General features: G+C 35.9%; 1 protein-coding gene across 4 annotated transcripts in view; it reads left to right on the top strand.

Annotated features, from left to right (window-relative positions):
* The window catches only part of LOC150096616 (ranBP-type and C3HC4-type zinc finger-containing protein 1-like), a 333124-nt gene that overhangs the window by 269228 nt on the left and 52482 nt on the right, over positions 1 to 11414 (top strand). The window lies entirely within an intron of this gene.

The raw sequence follows: 11414 nt of genomic DNA, 5'->3' as shown, positions 1-11414 counted from the left end.
AATATTTAGAAGGATAAATCTTGATTGGAGATATCTGGGGAGTGGGATAAGAGCCCTCTATCCCAGCCCTCTTAGGCCTTCCAAAGTTTCAGTAAGAGAGAGATGGGCATATGTCTATTATCTATTTATAAAGATATATTTTTATATCTGCTTTTATATTTTTATATCTGCCTTTTGGAAAAACAAACTGATATTATGGCATAGCATTAGCTGAGTGAGGACTGGAAGATAAAGACATTTATGTTTGGTAATTTGGATGGTTTAAACAGAAGAGGTAGACCATACAGAGAATGGATAGACGATATAAAAGACTGGTGTGGAATGGGTGTACAAAAACTGCGACACTGTGCACTGGACAAAGAAAGGTGGAAGAAGATAGTGAAACAGGCATCAGGCATCAACAAGCAGTGAGCCCATGGTTCGTGATGATGATGATGATTAGCATTTCCATGTGGGTTCTTATATAGCTGGACTATGGAATCCTCATACATTTAAAGAGGTGACTCAGGTGGAAAAGAACATGATTAGTGTGGTGTAGCTGGTATATCATTAATCTCTCTCTCCCTCTCTCTCTCTCTCTATATATATATACATGCATATACACACAAGGCGCATTCAAAAAAAAAATACTGAACTTTTGCTATAAAGATTTATTGCTTATTTTCCAACATTTTAAGCACTGTCCCTTTCAATGCAGTCCCCTCTATTGGCGATGCACTATTCCCAACATTTCTTCCATTGTTGGAATGCTTTCTGGAACGCACTTTCTGTGATGGTACGCAGTTCTCTTATCACATTTTTCTGAATCTCCTCTATGATTTGGAAACGACATCCTTTCAAAGTGGTTTTAAGTTTGGGAAACAGGAAAAAGTCTGCTGGGGCTAAGTCCAGAGAATAAGGTGGATGGGGCACAACAGATGTCTGATGTTTTACCATACGTTGTGCAAAACATCAGATGCATTTGTGTGGTGCAACATCCAAGTCTGGTTTTCCCACAATTCAGGCTCTTCCTGCACACAGCATCCCCTCAAATGTGCTAAAACTTCCTGGTACAACTCTTTGCTTACCTGACCACATGGTACAAATTCAAAATGGATAATGCCTTTCCAATCAAGAAACACAACCAACATCACTTTGATCTTTGACCGACTTATCCATCGATGCTTAAACCACTCATAGCACTGCATTCGGCTCATACAGTCCTTCCTGTATGCTTGGTTAAGCAATTGAAATTTCTCTGTAAAATTTTTACCAAGTTTGCCACAAAATTTCACACATACATGTTGTTCTTCAAGCTCTTTCATTGTCACTTTGTCACTAATCTGACAAACAACTTGTGCACATACTTACTGTGGATGTAACTTGACAACTAATGCTCATAGTAGAATGGTACAAATGGCAGTTTGTTGTCAAAACTTGACTAGGTGCGCTCAGTAGCCACAGCATGCTTTCTGTGCCGGTTGCTGTGCTATTTAAAAAGTTCAGTTTTTTTTTTTTAACACACCTCATGTATATATATATATATATATATATATATATATATATATTAAATGAATCTGATGTTGTCTTTATTTTGTGAAGGAGTAATTGTGCATCCTGCTTCCTGTAAATTTTGGACTGAATTTGATTAAATTTTATGATGCATTTGTGGAAACTGATAAGGCTAGGAATTTAGGGATAATTGGACACATGACTGAAGTTCAGAGCATATTGCAAAAGTGGACAAAATAGCTCATAGTATCCCTTGGCTATTGAAGAAATACTGACAAGCAAAGATAAGAAACTTATAATCACTCATTATGGGACTTTGATACAGCAATACATAGACTGCAGACAGATCTAGTCATCTAGGTTACTTGGGGATGAGAAAGTGATGGAGACTATCCAGAAGCATGTGACATAGTTATAGTTCTATGGAATGATCCTAATGAGAATAGAAAGAAAAACAAAAATTGATGGATAGGCCAATATCATAGAAACATATACACTACTAAAGGAATTTTATAGGTTTGAATATTCCTCATGCTGTGAGAAATATTTCTCATGCATATGAGAAATGGATGGATCAGATTGGTGTCTTATGCATACAATACAGCAATCTTATCCACCCATTCATTTCTCTTTGATCAACTTTTCCAATATGTTTATCACCACTCCCAAGATGAAGTTATAATTTCATCTTGGGAGTGGTGATTGATCTATAATTTGATATTGCAGTCTTAGAGCCTCCTTTATGCAAAGAAATTATTTTGCCTTCTTTCCACTCTCTTGAGACTTTGTCAGGGCTGAGACTTAAATTAAACAGCCTAATCAGAGGCATTTGCAGAATGCAGAGAATACTGATTGTGAAATCATTAGGCAAATTAGTTGGGCATGTAAAAAGAAGGAAACCTTTAATTACAGGAATATAGAATGGAAGGAGGAGATAGCATGTGGGAAAAAGGAGAGAGTGAGTTTGTTGAATTTCTGAGAGATAAATATCTTAAACAGCACATGACTGAAGCAACTAGGGGCTTTAATGTTTTGAATTTGATGATAACTTCACAAGATGTAATTGTCAATAAGGTTTTGACACTGCCACTGGTTGGTAAGAGTGATCATGAAGTACTTGTTTGGGAAGTGATGAAACAAGAAAAGGTTACTGCCAAAAAATGGATATATGTGGAAGTATAAAGCAGATGATTATAGGAAGCTCTGTAGTCAGTCAGCATCAGTATGTTCGGGAGATTAACTGAGTGGAAAAGATATTGCCAATGCATGGAATGGAAACTTTCTAGGCAGTATCTGACAAAAGAATGTATACTGCATACCAAGGATTAAGTGAGTAAATAGAGTAGGAGTGAAATGGATGAACAGTGAAATCAAGCAAGCTGTGCTGGAGAAGAAAATGCTATGGAGGAGGTACAAGTCAGTTGGTGGTGATTGGATCCGTGAAGAGCATAAAGTGCAAGGTAGAAAGGTTATGAGCACGGTAAAGAAAGAAAAGGTGAGAGGGAATTGGCTGGTGAGGGCAAGGTTAACTCAAGAGAATTTTTTCACTATATGGCAAGCAAGAAAAAGAATAATTATAGCAGGTTGACACTCATGGGTAGTCATGTCAGCAGAATGACAGTTGCAAAGGATATAATGGAGCTATTGAATGAGCACTTTATCAGCAGATATCATACTGATGTAAATGATGTGGTGCAATATATAGAAGGGAGGCAAGGATTAGGAGAATTGGAAGTGAAAGAATCAGAGGTGTATCAGGTGTTGGTTGGGTTAGATGTTAATAAGGCAGTGGAAATGGATGACATATCACCACATATTCTTAATGAATGTGCACCACCAGTTGGCTATGCCCTTGACTAGGTTATTTAATGAAAGTCTTGCAGTGGGTCGGGTTCCTAAGGAGTGGAAAGAAGGCAAAATAGTACCACTCAGGGGTGAATGCTGGTCTTGAAATTCACGCTTGCTCTTGTTATCATTCAGGGAGTGAGAGGTGTGATTGAAGTCTGATTAGCGGAATAATGAAATACTGACCATTTAAAACTATATACTGTATTTAGAAATTTAAGTACATTTAATCATACAAATACAACATTTATTTCACAAATGATATTCTATCTTTTTCAATTTAGCTACTTGAATACAAATTCTACCCTACGGTTCTTCTTTATGAACTGGTCAATAACATCGTCATAAAAAGCTGGTTGTAACTTAATTTTCCCAAGCATTGACTGCATATGGCCTTGTGTTTAAGACGACATGAAGGGAGCGGAAATGACTATGCGCATGCAAGAAATCACAGCGAGGACCTGGAAGCTCTTACAACCGAGCAAGCCAAGGTAGCGTTGACTAGACGAGCAAGCATTGGCCTTCGATACACAATGCAAAGCTCAATTATTGCAGTGCTAGCTTAAGACGTCTTCTGTCTACAAAAATAAATGCCTAAATGGAATGCTTATAAATGCATGCATTTATTAACAAATAAATATTACTTCTTTCTCAATTAATGAATAGAGAATTCGCCCCTGGTACCACTCCACAAGCATGGTTCAAAGAGAGTAGGTTCCAATTATAGACCAGTCTGTATAACTGCAGTTGTGGTCAGGGTGTTGGAGAGATTGGTTAGGAATGGAATACAGGATTGGGTTGATGATATAGCATTTTTTATGATGGTCAGCATGGATTTGCAAAGGATAGATCCTGTTTTAGATATTATGTTTACATTTATGTTTTACGATAGGGTAACGGGCATGTTAGATAAAGAAGAATCACATACAGTGATATTCTTGGACTTTGCAAAAGCGTTTGATAGATTACCACATGATAAGTTGGTGTACAAGCTGCAGAAGATGGAAATAGATAGTATTATATTGATTAGATTAGATGGATCAGAGATGGGCTCTCTGAACAATACCAGCAGGTTGTTAATGATGGAGCAGTATCTCAAAAAGGGAGGGTAACCAGTGGTGTGCCCAGGTTCTTGTTCTTGGTCCCTGCTGTTTAACTTGTTTGTAAACAATATATCATGTGGACTGACTGGGGATCTTCAGTTGTTTGCTGATGATGATGCAAAGTTGGGCAGAATTATAAGTAGCACTGTCTGTTGATGTTAATTCCCTTCAAGAAGATTTGAATAGTCTTTTGACTTGGACAAAGGAGTAGGGTTGTAGTTTTAATATCAGTTAGTGCAAGGTGTTGCATTTTGGAGTGCTGAAATATAAGCTGTGTACTTTATCGATGGTGCCATACTGCAGGAAGTGGATGATATTAGATATTTGGGAGTGATGGTTAACAGTACACTGAAGTTTAGAGGGCATATTAATAGTGTTGCAAAGGCTGTACATTGCAGTGTTGCTATTATAAGAAATATTCTAACATGTAGGGATAGGGCAGTGGTTGTGCTACTGTATAAAGCACTAGTCAGACCACACTTGGACTGTCGTGCTGAGATTTGGTCACCCTGGATTTCAGTGTGATGTGGAGACATTGGAGAGGGTCCAATGTCTAAATATCAGGACTTTGGACTGCTGTCTATGGTGTAATATGCTGTCTATGGAGGGAGGTTGAAAAAATGTGGATTGCAGAGTTTAGTGAATAGGAGGAAAAGAGGTGATATGATAGAGAAATTTAAGTTAGTTAGTGAGAGGATTTTATCGGATTAATCCAGATGAGATTATTAAAAGAGTAGATGGTGTGAGGAGAAAAACCAGAGGTCATCCCTTAAGTTATGTAAGAGTGTGGTGAAGTAGATTTTTTACACGGAGAATTGTCATTGAAATGAACGCATTACCAGAATGTGTTCATGCAAGAAGTGTTTAGGATTTTAAGATTCGGTATGCTAAATATTATGTTGTCACTTGAATGAACCTCTCACGATGAGTCTGCCGACTCACTCCGTGGAGGATGCAGTAATAATAATAATAATCATTTCCACCTATAATTTTTTTTTTAAAATATGATTCAATCCCACATGCCAGAGGTTGCAAAATTGATTAAACAAGTGCTGCATGGGCAAGTGATCATTAATTAAGAAGAAACCTGTTGGTATGTCTTTCTATGAAGTGGGGGGGTATAGTCCTTAGAGGAAACTGTGTTGGGAGATCTATTCCATAGCACAGATATAGAGGATATGAAAGATAATGATGAGAAGATGGTTTGATATGTTTGGAGCTAGATAATGAATGGAAATCGGCAAGTAGCTGCCCAGGTGTGTTTATGGGTTTGAGGAAAACTGTAAGAATGGTGTCAGCAGTTCATCAGAACAGCATTTACGAAAAGACCTGTGGGGAGTCTGTGAGAGAATCAATTAACTGAATTGTCCCCTTTAGAATTTGGTATCAATAAGCAGAGCTTCAGAAATACAACTTCAATCTACCAGCTACAAAAAATTTTACTCACCCAAATTATCTGTCTACTTTATATAAATATGGTTAAAAGTGATGTTTTAAAAAACTAAATATTATGATTGCAAAATAAAGTAATACATTATTTAATTCTTACTGTACATTACACATAATTATACAGAAATATCCTTTCATTTCAATGTGGGTTTAAAATGTACACCACTAACGCATACATTTCATTTACATGTGGGAAATGAAACACATTTCCCACATAACACATACTTTTCGTTTTTATGTGAACTCCAGTGTGTCTTTTCTTGAAAAAAGTCCAGCGAGGATCCATTGATATTATTATTATTTTACTGACCGACTTTGGGGTTATAAGACTCATTGTGGGAGGTCAACACAAAGTCTATCATATCACTCCTAAAACTCATCCACTGTCTGCACTTTCACCACCATCTCAGACAATGCATTCCATGCTCCTGCCGCTTTCCATACAAAAAAACTTACTTCTTATCCTTTTATTCATCACTACCTTTTGCAACTTCCAGGGATGGCTCCTTGTCCTTGCACCTTCCCTTTGTTCTACAATATGAAAAATCTCCTCAATGTTAACATGATAATAAACCTTCTATAGCTTAAATGTTTCAGTCATACCCCCTTTGTCTTGTCCACCAAACTCTGCACTCTGTATACCCTCAGTCTGTCTACTTGTAACCTTCCTACTTCCTGATACTGATCCCCCATATACAACTCCCTGATATCTATCAGAGAGCCAATCACCAATCCGATCCACTAACCTGATATACAAACCCATATGTTGCAACTTAAAAATCAACTTATCATGTGGCACCCTGTCAAATGCCTTTGAAAAATACAAAAAAGTGTATTTTTCATCCATTGCTCTTGTTAAATCCATTGCTATTGTAAAAGGTTACCAGATTAGTAAAACAAGAGTGCCCTTTAACAAATCCATGGTAGCCTGCACAAATAATATTGTTCTCATCTACCCAATTTCTCTAAAATTTTAACAACTACTAAAGAAATACAAACAGGCCTATAGTTTGATATCTCCATTCTATTGTCGCCCTTATACAATAGTATACTATTTTACCCTCCTTCCACTCTCTCCAGAAACTTCTCCCATTGCAAGACTTTTATTAAACAGCCCAAGCTAATGGCACAGTCAGTTCTGTGGCACATTCCTGTAAAATACATGGTAAAATTCCATCTAGGCCCTTGCCTTATTAGCATTTAGCATGCTCACTATTCAGAATACATCCTCTTCCTTCACTTCTAACACTTCATCACTCATTATCCTTCTAGGAATATAGCCTGCTGTACCAGGATGAAACACTCTAATAAAATGATCATTAAATAGTTCAACTATGTCATCTACCTTGGTCACCCAGTTCCCATCTCCAACCAGCAAGATAATTGTCCACTATCATTTTTCCTCCTTCTCACTACATGGTGAAATAACTCCTTGGGCAGCTCCAGTCTCCTCCTATATTATAATTTTTCTCTCCTTACAATACCAGTCACTTTCCTAGCCTGAGCCCAATATTCTTCATGCAATTGTTGGCCTGGTTGGCCGAGTGGTCTGCATATCCGCTCTCCAGCCAAAAAAAAGGCTGTGGGTTCGATTCCCGCTGTGGGCATCGATGTTTATGATTGTCTGTGAAAATACTAATGATGATGATGATTTGTGGTAGATGGCACTAGCATAGATGATGATAGTTGGTGAATTGAGCAGGAGACAGAATTGTAGAGTGCCCTCCCTCGATGAGTCATTGGACTCCCTGGAGGTGTTATGTAATAATAATAATAATTGTTCTCTGCCTCTCTCTCTCTCTCTCTATCTTCCATAACCTCTTTTCATTCATTTGATTCCAAATTACTTTATCTTCTTCACTTGAGGTATACAGTCTGCCATGGCTGTCAACAGTTTTTTCTTAAGAATCTCCAATGAATTCCCCCCCCCCCCTTCTTTATTCAAATTTTTTTTATCCATTGCACTGCTGCCAGCTGATTTCTAAGTTTATGATAGTTGCCTGCCTTATAATTACACATAAATTCTTTATGTTTTGATACCTCCACATACCTATTCTCCTTCGAGTGAGGACTACATGGTCACTCTCACCAATGGTGGTGGTGGTGGTGGGGGGGGGGGAACAAGTATGGCATCTCAGTCACAATCAGATTCTCTGATACTATGACCAAATCCAAAACCCTTGAACCTTTGTCTGGTTCAAGGGTTTTGGATTTGGTTGCCTAAAACAGTTGTCCCCCAGAAATCCAAACATTTTTTTGTTCCCTTATTGCTGTCTCCTTTACCCAGTTTATATCATTATAGTTGAAGTCCCCCTCCCCTCCATAATGATCACTCACGTTGCACTTGGCAAACTAATTTGCCTAAACATTTCCTGCTCATCACTAGTTATATTCCCGTCTGCAGCAACATCCCACTAAATATCTTATTGTATACACATTGATCTCACACCATATACTCTCAACGCCATTAGTGTTATTTCCACTGTGATTCTCCATCCTGAGAAGGCACAATTCATCTCTTATCATGAGTAACACATGACCACCATGTTTATCCTTCCTATCCTACCAAAATATGCTGTACTCTTTGATTCCTATGCCGTTTAGAATATCCTCATCAGTTAAAAAAGTTTCACCGATACCAACAATTTTTTGGAGAGACTGATTCAATCAATGCCACAAACTCAATCCCTTTATTTCTAATACTCCTGGCATTTGTATACAGAAAAATCAGTGCATTGCCAGTATTCTCTTAGCCATTATTATTCCTCTCATACCCCACCTGCTCTGTAATATAGTGTACATCCTCTCATTTCTCAAATCACTATCCCCCATATGAGGCCATCTTCTGCTACATTCCACCCATGCAGTTCTAGTTTCTTTTCCCCAATACACTCACTTTCCCAGAAAATAACAGTCTCTCCAAATGGCTGCACCTCTCTGCATTTAAGTGTAACCCATCTCTTGCATATAATTCTTCTCTATCCTCAAACATACTCCACACATTCACATATTCCCAACGTCTTTTCCTACACATTCTCACTATTGTCTCATTCGTTATTATCATTCTTATCCTCCACTCTGCATTATCATACTGGAACAACATGCTCACTATCTTTCCTCAGACTCATTTCTGCTGAACTGTCTCTAAGATCAACTTCAATCACACTACAAAATTCACACTACCTCTCAGGTCATTCATCCCAACCATTAATATCATCTCCTCCATATTTTCTTCACTGCCATTGCCACACTCCCTGTCATTCCACTTGCCAAGCATTCCTCTCACACACACACTACTCTGTACACCCCAAATCATCAAATCTCCATACCTGATGCTCTGAATATATTCATTCATCCCTCTCTCATTGGCATCTCATCAATCAATCACTCAGGGTACAGAGATATAATTGATGACCTCAACCTCCCTTTTATTACATTTATTTGATGTTCACATTAGAACATACTATTTAACAATAATTAGTTTATATGCCCCAGAAGAAGGAAGAGAACAGGATAATATTGATTTTTATAATCAGCTACAAAACATATATAATAAAATAAATAAAAATGATTACATAATTTTAGCAGGAGACTTAAATGCAAGAATTGGAAACACAAAAATTAATAATAATATAGGAATACATGGAGAACACACTCTAAACAGAAATGGTAAAAAATTGATTGACTTTGTAGTTTATAATAACCTAAAAATAATGAATTCCTTCTATAAACATAAAGACATACATAAATATACTTGGGCAGCAAGAGGATGGAAATCAATATTAGATTACTTCATACTAAATGAAAAGACATCAAAATTTTCACTAGATGTTAGAGTTCACAGAGGATATGAAATAAGCAGTGACCACTTCCTTGTTAAAATAAAATTAAGATTACCACCTAAATGGCTACAGGTAACAAGAACAGAAAGAAAAATTGAAACATTTGTTTATAAAACTAGACTATTGAATGACACAAATGTACAATGGCTATATGAACAAAGAATTAACCAATATCTAGATAAAATAAAACAAAATGAAGAAATAGAAATAGAATGGCTTAATATAAAAACGAGACTAAATGCAGCAGCAAACAAAAGCTTAGGAAAGACCAAAAAATTGAATAAAAGAAAAAAACTGAAGATCTGGGATGATACAATCAAAGAAATAATCAAAAAGAAAACAGAAGCCTATCACAAATGGTTAAGCAGTAAAAGATTAGAAGATGAAATAGAATATAAAAGAATAAGAGCCATAGCTAAAAGAGAAGTCAGAAAAAGACATAGAGAATCATGGAATAAATTTGTTTTAATTTAGAACATGATTTATATAAAATAAGATCCAATGTATATAAGATTTTGAAACACCTAAATGCAGATACCAAAGAAAACATAAAATTAAACACTGAATTGAAATTAGAAGAATTTCTAAATTACTACACAGAACTGTGGACAGACAAATATTTTAAAAAAGACAACTGGCAAACAATTAACAAAAATGAAAAGGATATAACTGAAGAAGAATTAGAAATCAGCCTGAAAGAAACAAGAAACGGAAAATCATCTGGAGAAGATAAGCTAGGTTCAGAACTATATAAATACGCAGGAACAAGATTCAAAAAAAGACTGTTATTATTTTTAAATAAAATTTACTCAACTGGTATCCCTCCAATAGAATGGAAAAAAGCAATTATGATTCCTATCTTTAAGAAAGGTAATAGAGATGACCCTAAAAACTATAGAGATATCAGTATACTAAATTCCTGTTACAAAATATATAGCAGAATCTTAAATAACAAACTAATGAAATATTCCGAAAACTTTATTCTAGAGGTACAGAATGGATTTAGAAAAGGACGATCATGTATAGACCCGGCCTTTTGCCTAAAATTAATAATAGAGAAAAGAAGAAGAATATAATTTAGAAACACATATTGCATTTATTGACTTTGAAAAAGCATTTGACAAAGTTAAAAGAAACATATTATTTAACATATTAAAAGAAAGACAAATACCAAATAATATCCTAAAAGCTATCACAAGTATATATGAAAATAATCAAATACAAATAAGATTAAATCACGAGCTATCATATACGAGAGAGATAAACCAAGGGGTCCGACAGGGATGTCCCCTCTCAGCAACTCTTTTTAATATCTACTTAAATGAAATAATAATAAATGGAATAAAAATTTACATTGAGGAATTAAACTTTCTCCTACAGTAAACTTAAACACTCTCCTCTTTGCCGACGACCAAATAATAATTACAAATTCTGAAGATAAACTATAGAAAGCTATTTTACATCTAAATGAGATATCCAAAGATTATGATATGATAATATCAACAAAAAAATCAAAACCTATGGCCTTTAAAGGACAAGATCCAGCAAGAACTAAAATAGTAATACATAACAAGATATTAGAACAGGTGAATTCATTTAACTACCTAGGATGTATGATCACATATGAAAATGAAAAAGATATAAATGTAAAAATTTGCAAAATAATTAAAAATAACAGGTGTAA

The sequence above is a fragment of the Typopeltis vanoorti genome, chromosome 18 (assembly GCF_054136105.1).
Source record: "Typopeltis vanoorti isolate ZY-2024b chromosome 18, IOZ_Tvanoo_1.0, whole genome shotgun sequence".
Classification (NCBI taxonomy): Eukaryota; Metazoa; Arthropoda; class Arachnida; order Uropygi; family Thelyphonidae; genus Typopeltis; species Typopeltis vanoorti.
This window is presented reverse-complemented; position numbering and strand designations above follow the sequence as displayed.